This window comes from Adiantum capillus-veneris, chromosome 29 (assembly GCF_014529385.1).
Source record: "Adiantum capillus-veneris isolate H3 chromosome 29, ASM1452938v2, whole genome shotgun sequence".
Lineage (NCBI taxonomy): Eukaryota > Viridiplantae > Streptophyta > Polypodiopsida > Polypodiales > Pteridaceae > Adiantum > Adiantum capillus-veneris.
The window spans coordinates 16,862,663-16,879,180 of NC_140959.1; the positions used below are offsets into that span (position 1 = coordinate 16,862,663).

General features: G+C 40.5%; 1 pseudogene; it reads left to right on the forward strand.

Annotated features, from left to right (window-relative positions):
• Positions 1-12,881: 12,881 nt before the first annotated feature.
• Positions 12,882-15,886, forward strand: LOC147418827 (uncharacterized; annotated as a pseudogene).
• Positions 15,887-16,518: the final 632 nt, after the last annotated feature.

Genomic DNA, 16,518 nt, shown 5'->3' on the forward strand with positions numbered 1-16,518 from the left:
GGGACTAAACATGATTTAAAATACAGGGGATGGTAAAAGCATCGTGCAGCATAAGAGTGCCAATCACGGTTGCTCTCCAAAGTCCATGCAAGCCAATATCAAGTTGATAAAGGGCACACTGCCTACTATGATGATGCGTATGATAGAGATAGTTACGGAGGGGTATGTTGCACATAGAAACATTTTGTCTCCCTCTCCCAAGAGTGAACTCTACCCCTAACTTAGATTTTCTTTTCTTACAACTACTAGTTTTACCCTCATTTCTTTATATTTGGTAGTGAGCTCACATCCATCTCTACCTACCCTTCATCCCCTTGTGCATCTCTATCTCTTTTTGTTGATTCATTGCCACCTTGGCTCTACCCTTTGTCTCTCTCCACCAACATTATCTGAACAAATTTTTTGGGACAAGTGAGACTCCCACCACCCGGAGGTGGTGGTGCCACCCATGGAGGCAAAAAAGAAGAAGAGGAAGAAGGAGAGAAAGTGGGAGGTTTTTCCTCTCTTTGATTGAAGTTGCCACCACCTGGAGGCAAAAAAGAAGAAGAGGAAGAAGGAGAGAAAGTGGGGGGTTTTATCTCTCTTTGATTGCAATTGCCACCACGTGGAGGGGAAAATTTCCGCTTAAAATAGAGTATACATGGTCCAAAATTAGCACTTCCCTACCTACATGCCCATTCACCATGCACTTGGTCTCTTCCAAACTTGCCTAGTGCCAGTTTGTCCCACTCTACTGCCTCCAACAACAATTTGTAGACAAAAAAAAATATTGATAGACGCATAGGTAGATAGATGATATTAGTCCCCTCAAAGGTGAAATATGACCTGTGGGACCCAGTCAAACATGTCAAAATTTTGGGCTGGGTTGATCAACGGCTAATAATAATAACCCTTCAACTCTTCATTCCTGGAATAATGTAGCACTTGCTGGCCTCCTAAAGGTGTTCATGAGACTACATTTAGAAAGAAATCCTCACTTCACATTCCCTAAGACTTCAGCTCATTACTTCCTCGCTTCTAGTGAGATCATGAAAGAAAGGCTCATTGCGTTCAAGTCCTTAGCATTTTCTTCTCCAAGTTAAGAGGATATTGCATAGCATAGCACTTGGCATACAAACTAATGATTGTGATCCCTATTGTTACTCTTGTTGTTGTTGTTGTTGTTGTTGTGTGTGTTGAGGCGGTCCGGGGCGGGCAACAAGAAGAGTGTCCTCTAAACACCCTTCGAGGATCCCGTGCTTCTCAATTGGGGCTGGGGCAAGTACAATCAGAGACGACAACAACCCACAACAAGAAACCAAACAAGAAAAGGGGCACCACCTAGTTGGAGATGGGAACTAGGACGCACGTGATATCTCCTTGTACTCAAACGCACAAAGAGAGGGGAATACAAGATAGCCATAAGCACCTTAGTCATCAAGTACGACAAGCACCTCAAGCACCTTAGTCAAAAAGCACAACAAGCACCTCAAGCTTAGGTCGGGTTCCCATCTCAAGCTCAGCACTAGCTTGCGAAAGGTCAAAGGACTTTTAACACTAACTATTGGAGGTCTTTAATGAAGCTAACCCTAAGGTATTTTAAGCTCCATTAGATGTACGTTGCTCTTTGATAGACTACGTTCTTCTAGACTTATCTCAGTAGCGGACCAAGAGGAGAGATGGTTACATTTCAATACGGGTCCAAAAAGAACCAACCATTCTAAACGTCTTCCATGTACGGCCAGTACCAGAACTAGTGATGGTGCCAGAAAAGTCTCAGCGTGATAAAACAGTGCCAGTGGAAGAGTCAGTAAAGTGTCAGAGTCGGTACCAATTCTTGTCGGGAAAGGGCTAGTGGGAATGCATGTGATAATCATTAAAGGGAACTTGGGAAGCATTAGCCAGTGCATGTATGCCACGTTGCTGACGGTGCACAAAACTCTAGGAACGGTAAGTAGTGGAGCTTTTATGGCACGTACACGTATAACAGTAAGGCGAGTGGACATTCTTACTCAAAAATCTCTTGCATGATGTCTACCTGCTGTTACACACTCGCCATCGCCAAGCTCTGAGGATTATTCATTACAACTACAAACCTCCTCGTCAGAAGAATCTATTGATCACTGTCTGTCCCTACCTGACACACATGGTTGCGGCTTGGAATATACAAGCCGAAACACTACTACAGCTATGGGATTTGCATGTGGTTTTACAAGCTACTATGGGATTTGCATGTGGTTTTACAAGCTACAAGGATAGATTTTGACACGGCCATAATCAAGAAGGTTCTTGATTCTTTTAATGTCGAGGATGGCAGTGTTGTTGTCAATGGTGTAAAAGTCACAATAACTCCTAACGCCATTGCTTATGCTTTCAAAATGCCCAATGAGCCAAAGCCAACCACAACGTCTACAGAGCATATAAGTTTGGCTCTGAAAGAGGATGAAGCAGCCAAGAAGAAACAAAAGGCTAATGCACAAGGGATTCTAGTAGCAGGACTGGACGTCCCCTCAGCTCACAGATTTGTTGTTGAGGCTGCTAGCTTGAAGAACAATCCCACATATGTGTCAGAAAAGCTGTTTGCCATGTTTCTTGCAAAAAGATTAAATGCTACAGCCAAAATCAACTTATGTCAGATCTTATCTCACAATGTGCTCCAGCAAACTGCCAAGCTAAAATCTCAGAATGTATTCAAAGCTTGGTATGTATGGTAATTTCTATATTGGGCAACTGCTCCAGAAGCTAATTTCCAGGTAAAGATGGCTTGGGGTCCAAAGCCTATTCCATCCACTAACAATGTAGAGCTGTCCTCAGACGAAGAGGACCGAGCTAGTCAATTAGCCCTAACTAGACAAAAGAGGAAGGCCACACAGGTGGAAGCCAGTGGTTAACCTTCGAGGTTATTCGCCAATGCTTGTAGGGTGCCAAAGGCACATGCATCTGTGCTCTGGTCGTGTGCTAGAGGCTGAGCAACTAGAGAGAATTTTGACTTACTCGAGTCTCAATATCCACCTACCTTAGGTTCCGGGCCCTCGGCGGGGACCCAAGGTAGTACAAACCAAAACCCAAACATAGCGGCTGGTGACTCTTCCTCTGACGAAAACGTCATGGAGGGTTACCCAATGCCTAATCCTGATAGCTCAAGGCAAGACATGCATGCCATGGGCCCACGGTCCGGGCCAAGCGTGCTTAGCCGCTTGAAGGAAACCTTTAGTAGAGCCACTCGCTCCGAACATGGAGCTAACAATGTAAATGAGGGGGTGGGAAATTAAATTCGCCATTCATGACTAACGTAGACCCCATGTTCTTAGAGAGTGTGCACATGAATACTCCATTCACTGCACCCCCTGACTCTTCAGAGCTATTCCCCTCCGAGGTTATATTACCTGATGGTAGAAGCCTTGCCGAAGTACAAGAAGTTGAGAGGTATAGTAATCTATAGTCGACACACATGTGATATGTGTTGTCTTTCTTTTGCACTAAAAGTAATGGTGAAAAAAATGGAGAGGAGCTAGACCTCACCATCCCTTTTTCCACCAATTCATGCACTTGCCTCATGATCTCCTCTTGTTGAGCTTGTGAAACTCGATAAGGAGACTTGTTAGGCAGTGAGCTCCCTGATAGGAGTTCAATTGCATGGTCACCATCCCTCATTTTAGAGGTAGCTCACTAGGGATGTCATGAATGAAAAACATCTTGGTATCCATTTAGGAAATTAGACAACTCTAATTCCTCTTGATTCCCTTTATTGCAAGGATATGGTGTTCCCCGACTCATTAGCATCTATGTACATGCTCTCTTCCATGTAGGTGAAGTAGATTCTCCTTTCAAGGAACTTCATGTTGGAAGCCATGCGGTTAAACCATGGTGCCCCAAAAATAACATCCTCATGTTTGAGAGGGGAGATGAAGAAATCCTCTTTGTCCACATAGCTTTGGACATAAAGCCTTAATTTTCCAATTAAGGAAGTAACTGAAACGTCTTGTCCCTTGATAGCTACATTGACTTTCAATGCATCTCCCATCTTGTGGGCTTGTATGCCTAGCTTAGTGGTCAACTCCGTGGATATGAAGTTGTGAGTTGAACCAGGTCAAACAAAATAAAAGCATCATGCTCTTCCATCTTCCCCAAGCATAGGAAAGGAGAAATCATTGGCAATGAGCATCCTCTTTTGGAGCTTCAAACATAGAGGCTCTAGGAGTCTCATTGTGGGAAATTTTCTTGGGGCAAGGATGATAACCATGGCATTGCTCCCCACACTTAAAACGTTTGTGGTCCTGACAAAAAGCTTCTAGCTCTTTAGGAGAGAGTTTATATTTACCTTTGTACACTCCCTTCTCCTTGGACCGATTGTTATTGTTATTGTTCGAATAGCCTTGGTAAGAATTTTGGGCATTGATTTTTCTCTTAGCATCACTTTTGTCTTTATTTTCCATGGGCTTGACATTCCGTCTAGCCCCTTGTTGGAAATTGATGCGCGAGCAACCATGGTGTGGTGGATTACTTCGGTGATAGAACCAGGCCATTGAGAGTTAACATACTCGGCCATCTCTTTGGGTAATCCCGCACATAACTGTTGCTTTTTCTTGGCGAAGTCTATCTTTTGTAAGAATAGCACTGAGATATAAATCCCAAAACTTGTCCACATATTTGTGGATAGACTCATGAGAGAGAAGCCTTAAATTCCGCCATTCGGTGAGCACTTTGTCCTTTGCATCGCTTGCAAGGAATTTCTTCATGATGAAAACACGTAGATTTTTCCATGTCTTTGGGGATTCACCATTGCCACGAAGGCTAGCTCAAGTATTTATTAATCCAATGTTCTACTTTAGTTGTGCCAGCTTGAGGAAACCATTCGAGGTTCAGTGCGATGCTTCATGTGATTGCATCGGTGTTGTGCTTAACCAAGAAGCCCATGCAGTGGCTTATGAAAGTAGACGGCTTAAGGAAGTAGAATTGCATGCCTCGATCTATGAGAAGTAACTTATGGGTGTGATTCACGCCTTGCGTACTTGGAAGCCGTGTCGTGGTTGATTATTAGGCTAGAAAGGCAACATTGAAAATGAGGAGGGAAAAGAATCCATCCTTGATGTAAATTTAAAGGGTGCGTCCATCCCACTTGTATTAGCTTCGGTCATTTCTTAAGAAATGAAGTCTAGTCTTTTCTTTTACTTGATCTTTTTGAGAAATTTGGCAGAACATACAAATTCAAATATGTCAGAGTTAGAGAAGAACATCAATAATGTTTGCAAGCTCAAGCAGGTTGGTTCTGTGAGGGTTTGCTAAGGAGCTACCTCTTGAGAGACCCAAGGATCATGTGATTGAGTTGATACTTGGCAACGCGCCATCGAATTCACCTTATAGAGTGAGCAAAGGCTAGAATCCTTTGTGACCTACTTTTCTCTATAGCTCTATTTAGGAAAGTCCCATCAGTCGGAAATTGACATGTCATGGGGTCTTGATGAGAGATCCTTCATTGGAAGAAATCTTTCACGTGCTTTTGAATGAGTCCTCTATTAAGAGTGTGCTGAATTTTGTAATAAAGCATGTGTGTACCTATGTAGCTGCAACAACTATAACCCAAGTTAACTACTTTGTCACCTTGGACAAAGGACCCAATTCCTCTCAGAAGAGACATTGAAAGGATGTTGTTTGTCTTAAGATATCGCGCGTGAACTTATGGGTGAAATCATGTTAGCCTGTCATGCTTTTTCATGTCCCGAACAATGCTAACTGGCACAATTTTGACATATCCTAACTAGTACAATAACTTGAGCTACATCTCCAAGATCTATGCCATATGATATATCAATAGAAATCACTTGAAACAAGGAATCCAAATGTACAACCTCAGACAAATTTTGATATTATTTGTAAAAAATTTACCGGACGCCCAACTTTTTGAAGATGTGCTAACTTGAAACTGCTAACTAGCACAAAAAGCGCAACAAACACCATTTTAGATAATTTGGGAAAATCCCGTTTCCCAAATTCTAAGTGTGTATGCTAGGATTGTGTTATTTAATGATTTCTAAGCTCTAGTTGCCGTTTATTTAGATAAGTTATCATGATTGTATGAGTCTATTTTAATTTCTCTACTATAAAATTTAAGAATAAACCTCCAATATAGTTTTTGGAAAGAGGATTTGTATGACATCAGTGCTTTTCAAAATTCAACAAATGCTTCTAGAAGTAGCTTCTCAAAAAATGAGGTGTCAAAAAAAACAATTGATATGATTTTAAAGCACCATATAAATTGATTACAGCAATTAAAAAAGATAATATGTAAAGGCAAATACTATTAAACACTCTTGTCATAATTTGGTGACCTTAATCCATGTATAACAAAATACTTGGTCATGGTTTTGTAGCATGCTATCAAGTTTTAAATACACGATAATTTAAACAACATTCAAACTAATATTTCACACTTAAAAAGTCAAAACAATACTATATAGTATCCTATGGCTATAAGACCATGAGATGCCATCTATTGCACCTATGGCCTTAAGGCCATAGGTGCTCTTTGTAGACATGTCTATGACTTTAATATGTGTCTTTATGACCTCAAGGCCATAGGGCTAGGATATTTAGCTGGTCCCAACGTACAAAGAGGTCCAGTCCTTCAAATCCATATGGGACTTTATTTATGTGCCACCCTATGTCCCTAAGGATGTAGGTTGTCTTAGGGCCACAAGATGTTGTTTATGCCAATAAGAAACCCTTCTATGCTCTATGTTGGCACACTATGTCCCCAGGCGCACAAGGTGTGCCTCATATGCTAGTTAGAAACCCTTTATTCTATATGTTGTCACCATATGGCCTTAGACCATAGGGTGCCCTCTATGCTAGTAAGAAATCCTCTATACTCTGTGTTTGCACCCTATGGACCTGGGGCCACAAGGTACCCTCTATGCTAGTAAGAAATCTTCTACGCTCAATATTGAGACCATGTGGCCCCAAAGCCATAGGATATCCTCTATGGTAGTGAGAAAAACCCTTTATGATCTAAGTTCACAAACAATTAAAAAATCTAAACAATAGTATAGAGTATCCTATGGCCCTAAGACCATAAGATGTCATCTATTGCACCTATAATTCCATTTGGTATTTTATTTAACTATACAAAGTTAGATGAGACACTTACTTAGATAAAATATCATAATTCTAACTTTGAAATTATTTCTTAACATAAAACTCCTAATATAAGTTTGTGCCAAAGAATCAATGTTAAGATGAAGATTTTTTACATCAAGTACATGCTTTAAAACTTCACTCAAAGGTTTTAGAGATGGTGTCTCAAAAAAAGGAGGTGTTTAAAAACACCATTTGATGTCAATAATATGCATTGTATACATTGATTATGTCAAAATAGTATAAAGTATAAACATAAAGATTACCACCAACTTGACAGTTTCATAAAAATGATGGTCTTCATCGCATGTACAATAAAATACTAACTAGAAAGAGTATGATATCTCCAAGATTGAGGGTGTTCAAAAAACACCGTTTTGTAACACTACCAAATGTCAAGAAATTATGATTGTTTGGATCACTTAATAAAGACAATTAATAAGAAGAAAAATTTAACAATACCATAGAAGCATCAAACAATGAAACCAAAGAACTTGAATGAGAGAAGTCTCCTGACAATAGGATGCACTTCATTAAAAAAACAGCTTAAATATGTTTCAAGATATCCCACAATATTCGGGGAATCCCAAAATCCGAGCAAATATAATCGAGCGAGGGGGAAACCGAGCAAAGCTTATAATTTTTTTGACACAAAACTGAGCAAACCATAAACTTTGCAAAACTTACAATGTTTTTTTATATCCTTGTGCAATATATTAGTTGTATATATCTTTGACTTTTATTGGTTAGAGACACTCCCTACATAGTTTCTTTACATATCAAAATAATTTTTAAATTGTTCTATCGCTAACACATGCCAAAAACCTTCCATCAACATTGAAATTAAGCAAAAAGGTGTATCGCATCTACAAATCAAAATGGAGAGCGCAACAACTAAAATACTTCCGCACGAGAATATTTGAGGCAAAAGTTAATACCAATAAGCACATATATATCACCCAAAAAACTACTTCTCAAAACCATTGCAAGGTCCACAAGCCTTTAAAGCTGCATCAGCACCTGTGAACCTCCAAGTGCTTGGACTAACTCCAATTTCGTTACAGCAGCTTGATGCATGAACGCATGAGCATGAGGGTCAAGGCCAAGTACTTGCAGAAATATGAAGTAAATGTGCTTACATGGCATATACACAAGGCGCTTGCTTACTTGGTTTTGAAAATCCTCGCAAGTACATCTAGGAAAATCTGACATTGTCACAGAGTATGTCACTCCCTTTGCACTTGACCCCATAGTCTTAACATAGAAAACATGTGTTTCATTGCAAACCACAATGACCTCTCTCACCAACTCTGCTGCCATGGTTCTACCCACTTCAATCTTGCCATGAAACTCCTTTGTTAATCGTGATCTCCATTTCACAATCTTTCCATCTCTAAATTTGGGACGAATGCTGCTAGCAACTCTTTGGTTCAATGGAACTGTTTCATGCATTCTTGTTGTTGATGGCACTCCTGCTTGCAAAAAAAAACCATTGGCTTGCAATTGCGTTACCTCTTGGGGTTGCAAATTTGTGCCCTCTGCAACCACCCAAACACCAGGAGCTGGACCTGGTGGCCCTTCAACTATGCTGTGAACCTTCAACGTGTGCATGTTATTGGAGTTACAAAACCAAATGTACCCTTCGACAAAGCCTCCCTGGTGTGAACCAGATGGAGGATAATTTCTGCAACCCCAAAAACAAGGAGCTGGCACCCCTATTTTGGCATCCATTGAGCAATCATTAATGAACCGCCCACATCTATCTCCATCTTTTGACACCACACCAAAACAAGTCATCTTTTGCCCAGGTTCTGTTCTCCTTATTGCCCAAACTGACTTTGCTATATTTACTTCGGGATATGGGACATCCCTTGGACTTTTTTTTTTTGCCTGAAGCCCACCAATTGAAGTTGTCATTGTAACATACTCTGGCCTGTGGCTATCCTCCTCCAAGACAATATTCGCATCAGCAAAAATTGGCCTCTTTTTTCTAATACTCTTTTCTTGGAGTATATTTCTATTCATTTCAGGACTATTGACACCCATTTCATGCATTGAAGAATGTGTGAGGTCAACTAGTTTATTTCCTGTTGCCACTGAAGCAGATGAAGGTTGGTTCATGAAGCGATCTGCCAAATCTTTAATGCCAGGACCGGCGGAGCTCCCAAAACCTTTCAAATAGGCATTATATTTCACACTTTGAAGCACAGCTAAAGCCATATCTGCACATGCTGCCTCATACAAACTTATGTGATCCTTATAACCAACAGAGGCTCGCATACTAGCATGTTTTGATTCAGACAAGTTTGTGTTAGGGACAAATATTCCTGCAGCATCTTGTGATACAAATCTTTCCCCCCAATGAGGCACTCGCACATCCCACCAAGCCAGCCATGTCTCCAACGAAGCAATCTCCCCTTCAATGGCCATTCCTGTTTTCCAAAATCTTCTAAGCTCTCCCTTACAATGCTCAGCGGCATTCTCTGTAGGTGCAGTTCTCCACTTGTGGCACAAAATCTTGTGCTCCTCTTGAAATGCGGGACGGATGAACTTGCCAGTATGTCGAACCATACTTTTCTCCCAATGAAATAAACATGATCTCTCTTTGTTTGGAATAGACCTCTTTGCTCCTCCAAAATAAACAGTATGCACAGCAATCCAATTGGCACTGGCTTCATCTGCCATAAATCCCCTGAACTCTGGCTTATCAAAACCCTGTTCCTTAACCACATTGTTCAGCATCTTCCAAAATTCAATCTGAGCATATTTATTTTCCATGCTAAACTCAGCAGTTGCAATGGTGAGTAGCTCTCGCACGTAAGGGTCATTGACATGCGCTGACATAGTCGGCCATCCTTGTACACGGTGAACATGATCAAAGTGCACCCACATTTGCTCTAAATTACCTCCAGGGCGCATCCAATTCACCAAATCAACTCCACTGCCTGGTCCCTTAATTGACATTTTAAATACATGAGGTTGTACCTTTTCACCCAATTGACCTGGGAAAAGGATACTATGGATGAAAGGATATCTGCACTTGCTTTTCAAGTCAAGCACTGCCTCAAGACCCTTTGAAGTGATATTCTTTGATCTTTTTGCAGACTCCAAGCTTCGTTCCACTCTCCTTTTATTTGAAAGGGGAGTCACACTGTCAAGGAATTCAGCAAATTCCAAATCTTCAATCATAGAAGTTGCTGTTGAACCTGCTCCAATAATCTTTTCCATGATAAGATCATGGGTGGTGGCCCGTTCCAATTGTTTTGCAGTCACCAAAGGATCTCGACTCGCACGATCAAGCAACATTTCATCAATGTTACTTTCAACCATCCGACTCCTCCCTTCTGAACATGGATGATTATGTTCTCTAGGATGCAAAGCACACCTAGTACAATTATGCTTATCTCTAGGCAAACAATAGTAAATAACTGCAGGACATGTAGAAACACATTCGGGAATTTTTCCACAATGAGTGCATACGAGTGTGCCATACTGAGAAGAGATCAATCCTTTAGGACTAGATTTAACAAGCCGACCTCGCCATTGAGACTCATTGGACATATTTGAACGCAAATAAAATGGACAATCAATGTTGATGCAACGCAAATGCCCAAAGCATCTACTAAATTTGACAACACCATCGAAACTATCACTACTACAAGTAACATACTCTGTCCACATGTGACTATCATGTCTTTGTTCCATACCACTCATACCTGAACAATGACCAGGTGGCGGTAATTCAAAAGCAATATACCCATCATAATGAGCTGGGAGCTCATCAGTAGAGACCACTTTCTTGGCTTGATGGAGTGCAATATACAAATTGATTTTCAATGGCATGCACTTAATCATGTCAATCACACTTGCATTGATCTCTGAGATAGGTACTTTCTTGTCTTTCTTGTCATGAGAAACTCTGCCAATGCCAACATCAATCTGATCCTCACTTCTCATATCCACCTTGTAGAACTGGTGTTGCTCATGATCAAGCATAAAAGTTAGTTCACCATCTGATGATATAGTAGCTTCTACCTTGACTTGCGATCCAGATAATGTTAATGGACGAAGACAGAAATTAGCATCATGAAGCTCAAAATGTTCTTGCAAAGAAGCAACTGTCAATGAATAAATTCTGGTATCAAACATAAGCACTAGCTTTTGTCCACGCTTTGGACCAAAAACTGTAATACATCTCCCCATGGGTTAATAGTGTGCAGAGTAGAAGGTAAGAAATATTAGCAAGCATTGGCATGGTTTTGAATGATACAACGGGTGTAAATATAATAGACTTATATGCTTAAAATCCTATTCATAACCGCAAGCCGCCAAAGAGGATTGCATGTTCGTGCTCCCAAGAACAACAATCATAGCTTTATAAAATATATTATAATAAAAATAAATCACTTTGAGTTTTAAGATTTTCAGTGAATCGTGCATAGTAATGACAAGCGAATTTCACCTACCCTCTTCAATATCCCATGCACAAATCCCAAATACCCTCTCCAACCGTATTTTAGAGTGTTTGCACACTGCTGAGCTACGGGCATGGTCATGTGAGGATTAGTTAGAACCAAGCCCCGGCAGTCTCCGACAAGAGCTAATAACTTCCACCTTCGACAGCAGGTAGAGAGATGAAGATCGATGCAGAGATGAAAACCTGGCAAGCGTCAGATATGGTCGGCAAGCGTCAGAGATTTTTAAGCTTGAAAATCAAGGTCCCATGGTATTATGATTGGGAATATTTAATTTGCAAGCCCAATTTACACTACAGACCGGGATATGTGAGCACTAAGCTAATCTACCAGCATTGGGACTATGCCCCAAACAGGTAATATGGTGAGGGATGCAAATAGTTGTACATGTGCCTTCGACACACAGGTTAGTTTGAGATAGATTCCAAAGTTCCATAAAACAAGGTCAAATTAGCTGTATGTGTAATCGAAGGAAAGCTCTAGCTGAGGGTATCCCCCACTCTTGGATCAGACATACTACAAAGTAGGACTCATTTGAGATAATATATGGGACAAAGTACATTGCCTTGGAGGATTAATTGCATTTGTCCAAATTTTACAATAGTTATTTTAAGCGGACACTTTCCCCGAACAATGCAGTGAAAGTGTTACAAAAAGATTTGATTTTTTATAAATAATGCGATTTTTCAATTGCTTTCTTGCATTTAAAAACCTTATTCAGGCCCTGCGTTAGCGTCTTGTGTAAGGCCAACGGCCGTCCACACCTCTTGAAGCCACCCACCTCTCTGGAAGAAAAACACACCTGCCCGCACTCTCCTTGTATGCCGGTCACCTAACCTCCTTCCGGTATCTAGTTCGATTCCAAAAAACTGGGACAACCAAGTATGTAGAGCAAAAGGACATGTGTGGCAACAAAAAAAAAACGCAGCTTTTATCTTTTCCAAAATAGGGTCAAGATGCGCTGGCTCTTATTAATTATACGTTTTTCTTAAAGAAGCCTTTCTATGCTGCAGACCTACAAGTCTTGCCTTGAAAGCTGCTTGCGCTACCTCTTGCCCATCTGTTGCTCTAACCACGGCAATCTAATGCGCTAACCTCAGCCCTCTCTTGCGCCATCTCTTGCCTTCAAACCTCCTACCGCAAACCTCAGCCCTCTCTTGCTCTCAAGTTACTCCCTTTGAGGCCATATACTCTCTGTAGCAAGCAATCTTCAACCTTCAAGAAATCTTCTCTACAGCATATGCGCCTTAACCACTACAAATCGTCAAGCTCGGAGTTCGCATAGAAATCGTCATGGGGAGAAGGGAGTCTTCCTCGGCTCGAAAGCCTCCTGCCAGGTACCTTTGTAAACTACCTGTAGCCATCCACACTGGCGTGGATGGCTACAGATAGTTTTTTTTTCAATGTTTAAGATGAAGTTTTGTAAGGTTTTTTAAGGCTACTAGTTTTAATTTAATTATTGACAGTTTTTAAGAATACAGAAACCTGTCACAGAAACCTGTCCTAAAGCTTTCTACACATTACAGGAGGCTAAACTAAAGTACTGGAGAGATGCATTCTTAGCCTAATCTCTTGGATAAACCAAACTACTGCATACCCTCTATTGCTTTTGTGATTGATGGTGTCTCATAAATTCTGCTAGAACTGGCTGTAGACATCCACGCCGACGTTGGTGGCTAGAATGAATTTTTGAATGTGTGAATTTAGCTATAGATACGCTCTCTCTTGATATTTGCAGAGTTGCACAGCTTCTCTTAGAACTGTCTATAGAAATCCACGCCGACGTGGATGGCTAGAAAGAGTTTCTAGGGACAAATGTTTTCAGAGTTTTATAGCTTCTGTTAGAACTGGCTGTAGCCATCCACGCCGGCGTGGATGGCTAGAAGGAATTTTTGAATGTGGGAATTTAGCTATAGATACGCTCTGTCTTGAAATTTTCAGAGTTGCATAGCTTCTCTAAGAACTGTCTCTAGCCATCCACGTCTGCGTGGATGGCAAGAGAGAGTTTCTAGGGACAAATGTTTTCAGAGTTTGATAGCTTTTGTTAGAACTGGCTGTAGCCATCCACGCCGGCGAGGATGGCTAGAAGGAATTTTTGAATGTGTGAATTTAGCTTTAGATACGCTCTGTCTTGAGATTTGCATCGTTGCATAGCTTCTCTAAGAACTGTCTCTAGCCATCCACGTCGACGTGGATGGCTAGAGAGAATTTCTTGGGACAATTTTTTTTTGCAGTGATTCATTCTCAGTAAGATCCCTCAAGATGTCCACGCCGACATGGATGGCTAGAAGGAATTTCTCAAGATAAAATTTTATAATTATGCATGCTTTCTTTAAATCTGTTAGCTGCCTCTTGTTATCCATGCCGACTTGGATGTTTTGGTGGATGATCAATAAATAAAGTTTTTGATTTTTTAAATTGCCTCTAGGCGTCCGGGTCGGCATGGAGTCCTAGAGGTAGTTTCAGTGAAGTAAATAAATTGGTTTTTGTTGTGTTTTGCAAGTCCTTCAAGTCGTGGACGAGGTCGCAGAGGGAGACGACTCTCTTCAACTCAGGCTTCAAGTATATTAGAGAGCTGTGATCAAATAAGTGCAGTATCTGTCATTGATATGACAGAAGGTTTGGAGACACAAGAAGAGGAGATGCAAAGTCAAGACTTGGGGCTTGGCTCCATAAATGAAGTTGATGAATATCTTGCTCCACAAGAGGCATGTTTACAAATAGTGCCTTATGTTGTAAGAGCTGAAGTAGTAATAGATACTGAGACAGGGGATGAGCACAAGCTATACATGCATAGAGAACAAGATATTCTTCAATGTAATCGCATGTTTAGTTGTTTTGATTGTCCACCGATTCCTTTATGTCGATTGATCCCCTATGCAAGGGTGAGAGGATTAAGAGATGATGTTAGTGGATTGAAATCTGCTTTTGCAAAGGAGGGCTATATGCAAGAAAAAGTAGCTTTTATTGTTTCAATTTGGAATTGCAAGAAGGAGGAAGCCTATGTTACAGGTATTTCCTTTCTCCACTTTGATCTTTTCTACTTTCTGTTTCTACTGTGTTTTTTGTTGTTCTCATAAATAGTAGTTGAGTATGCTTTTCTGTCTATGCTTATCTATTTTGCAGAGGACCTTCTTACTTCATGGGACCCAATATGGGTTGATATACATAAAGAGTTTGAAATTGAGCTTTCTAAAAGACCAAATCTTCAAGCCCTTTCTAATAAAATGTTCTACGTTTGGGAGGGTAATCATAGAACGGTCGCTTGGACGGCTGCTATTAAAGAGAGATTCTCCACTGATCGAGAGAAACATTGTAGTGTGCTTTGTACAGTTATTGACCCTACACGAGTGCCAGAGATAGCTCTTCTTAGTAGCTTGCAAAGAATGAATTTCTAAGTTTTATGACTTTCCATATATTCTATCAAAAAATGTCTACGTTATGTTTTTGACTATGTATGTATTGTATATGAACTTGGAATAGCATGAACACACATGCTCTTGTGGTCACCCATCTTAGGGATGAGCTTGTCAACTGCTCCCACATTTGTGTAGCAGATCATGAAGCTTATGTAACAGGGCTTCCAGAAAAAGATCAAAAGTTGATTGCTGCAGTACGTAAGAAATACTCGAAGGGTGTGGAGCCTTGGTATCCACTTACTCAATGATACTTGGGAAAGCTCTTATACGATGTAAGTGTCTTTGGCCTAATTTTTAAGAAAGATCTCGTGTTTGGTTTTTTTGAAAATTATGTGTTTTCAATTGTGTATTGAAGGATAAAATATCCAATTAATTGAGCCAAAGAGTATGTGCTTGTTTTTTTGCAAATTATTTATTTTTAAGTATGTGTTGAAGGTTCAAATGTCCAAGGAATTGAGCCAAAGAATAGAGCAAGCTAGGCAGACAATGACAAATAAAGAACTTATAAAAGAGGAGGAGAAGATATTGAATGATTTAGCACTCAAATATGGAGAGCGTGTTGGAAAGGTGGTTGAAATATTTTTGTTTAGGTATTTGCACATAGTGTAATAGCTGTTTAAACTTGGTTTTTTACTCGTTGCTCAAATACTGCAGTTACTAAATATTGTTGATCCGAATCTTGGACCGGATTGGATGGTTCGAGTTCTTGCACTCAAGTGGGGTCCTGATAGTTGGGCTACGCTTGAGAAGCTGAACTTGATTGCTATGCATGATGCTCCTGTCTTGAGCAAACTGTTATGGGTTTCCTTGCCTGAGGCAGACAAGATTACTAGAGCATCTTATGGTTTAAAGAAAGGAGATCATGTGTATCGCATGTAAGTGAAGTTTCTTTTGACATTCAAGAATCTTTGATGTACGATTGCTAGTTTTTTGTGATTGTTTTAGTTTTTTCTCATCTTCATTATTATGTAGTTGGATTCGTAGAGAAGGCCTTCTACAAAGGATATTTGAGAGAGCCACAAAGTTTGTGGAGGACTTAACCAACATTGTTGGTGGTATTTTGTTGCCTCATGATTGCTCTCTTGCCTCTTACTTTGAGGAGCTCAAGTTTGAAGCACGACCCTATCTTTTTCCTTTGGAAACCTCTCTTGAAGCTAAGACAAAAGATGTTGACAAGAAAGCTATGAAGAAAGTGGACACAGTACGCATGGCATCTCAACGGCTAGCCTATAGGTCAAGTTCATCATACTTTTATTTCAAGCTTTTCATAATTACAAAGTTTGTAGTGATGTTATTTTGTTTGATTGTTTTAGATTTCTATTATCCTTGGTTGGAAAAGGCTTTCTTCCAGGGATTCCATTCTTAGCTAAGCAGTGGGCACAACTATCTACTGGGGAAAAATGCATGTACTCCCCTTCCATACATAAGCTCACTACTTGGGAGATGGAGACATGCCCATGGTGGATAGACATGGCTTCTGGGCATGTATTGGCGAGAGAGAGAGAGCTTCA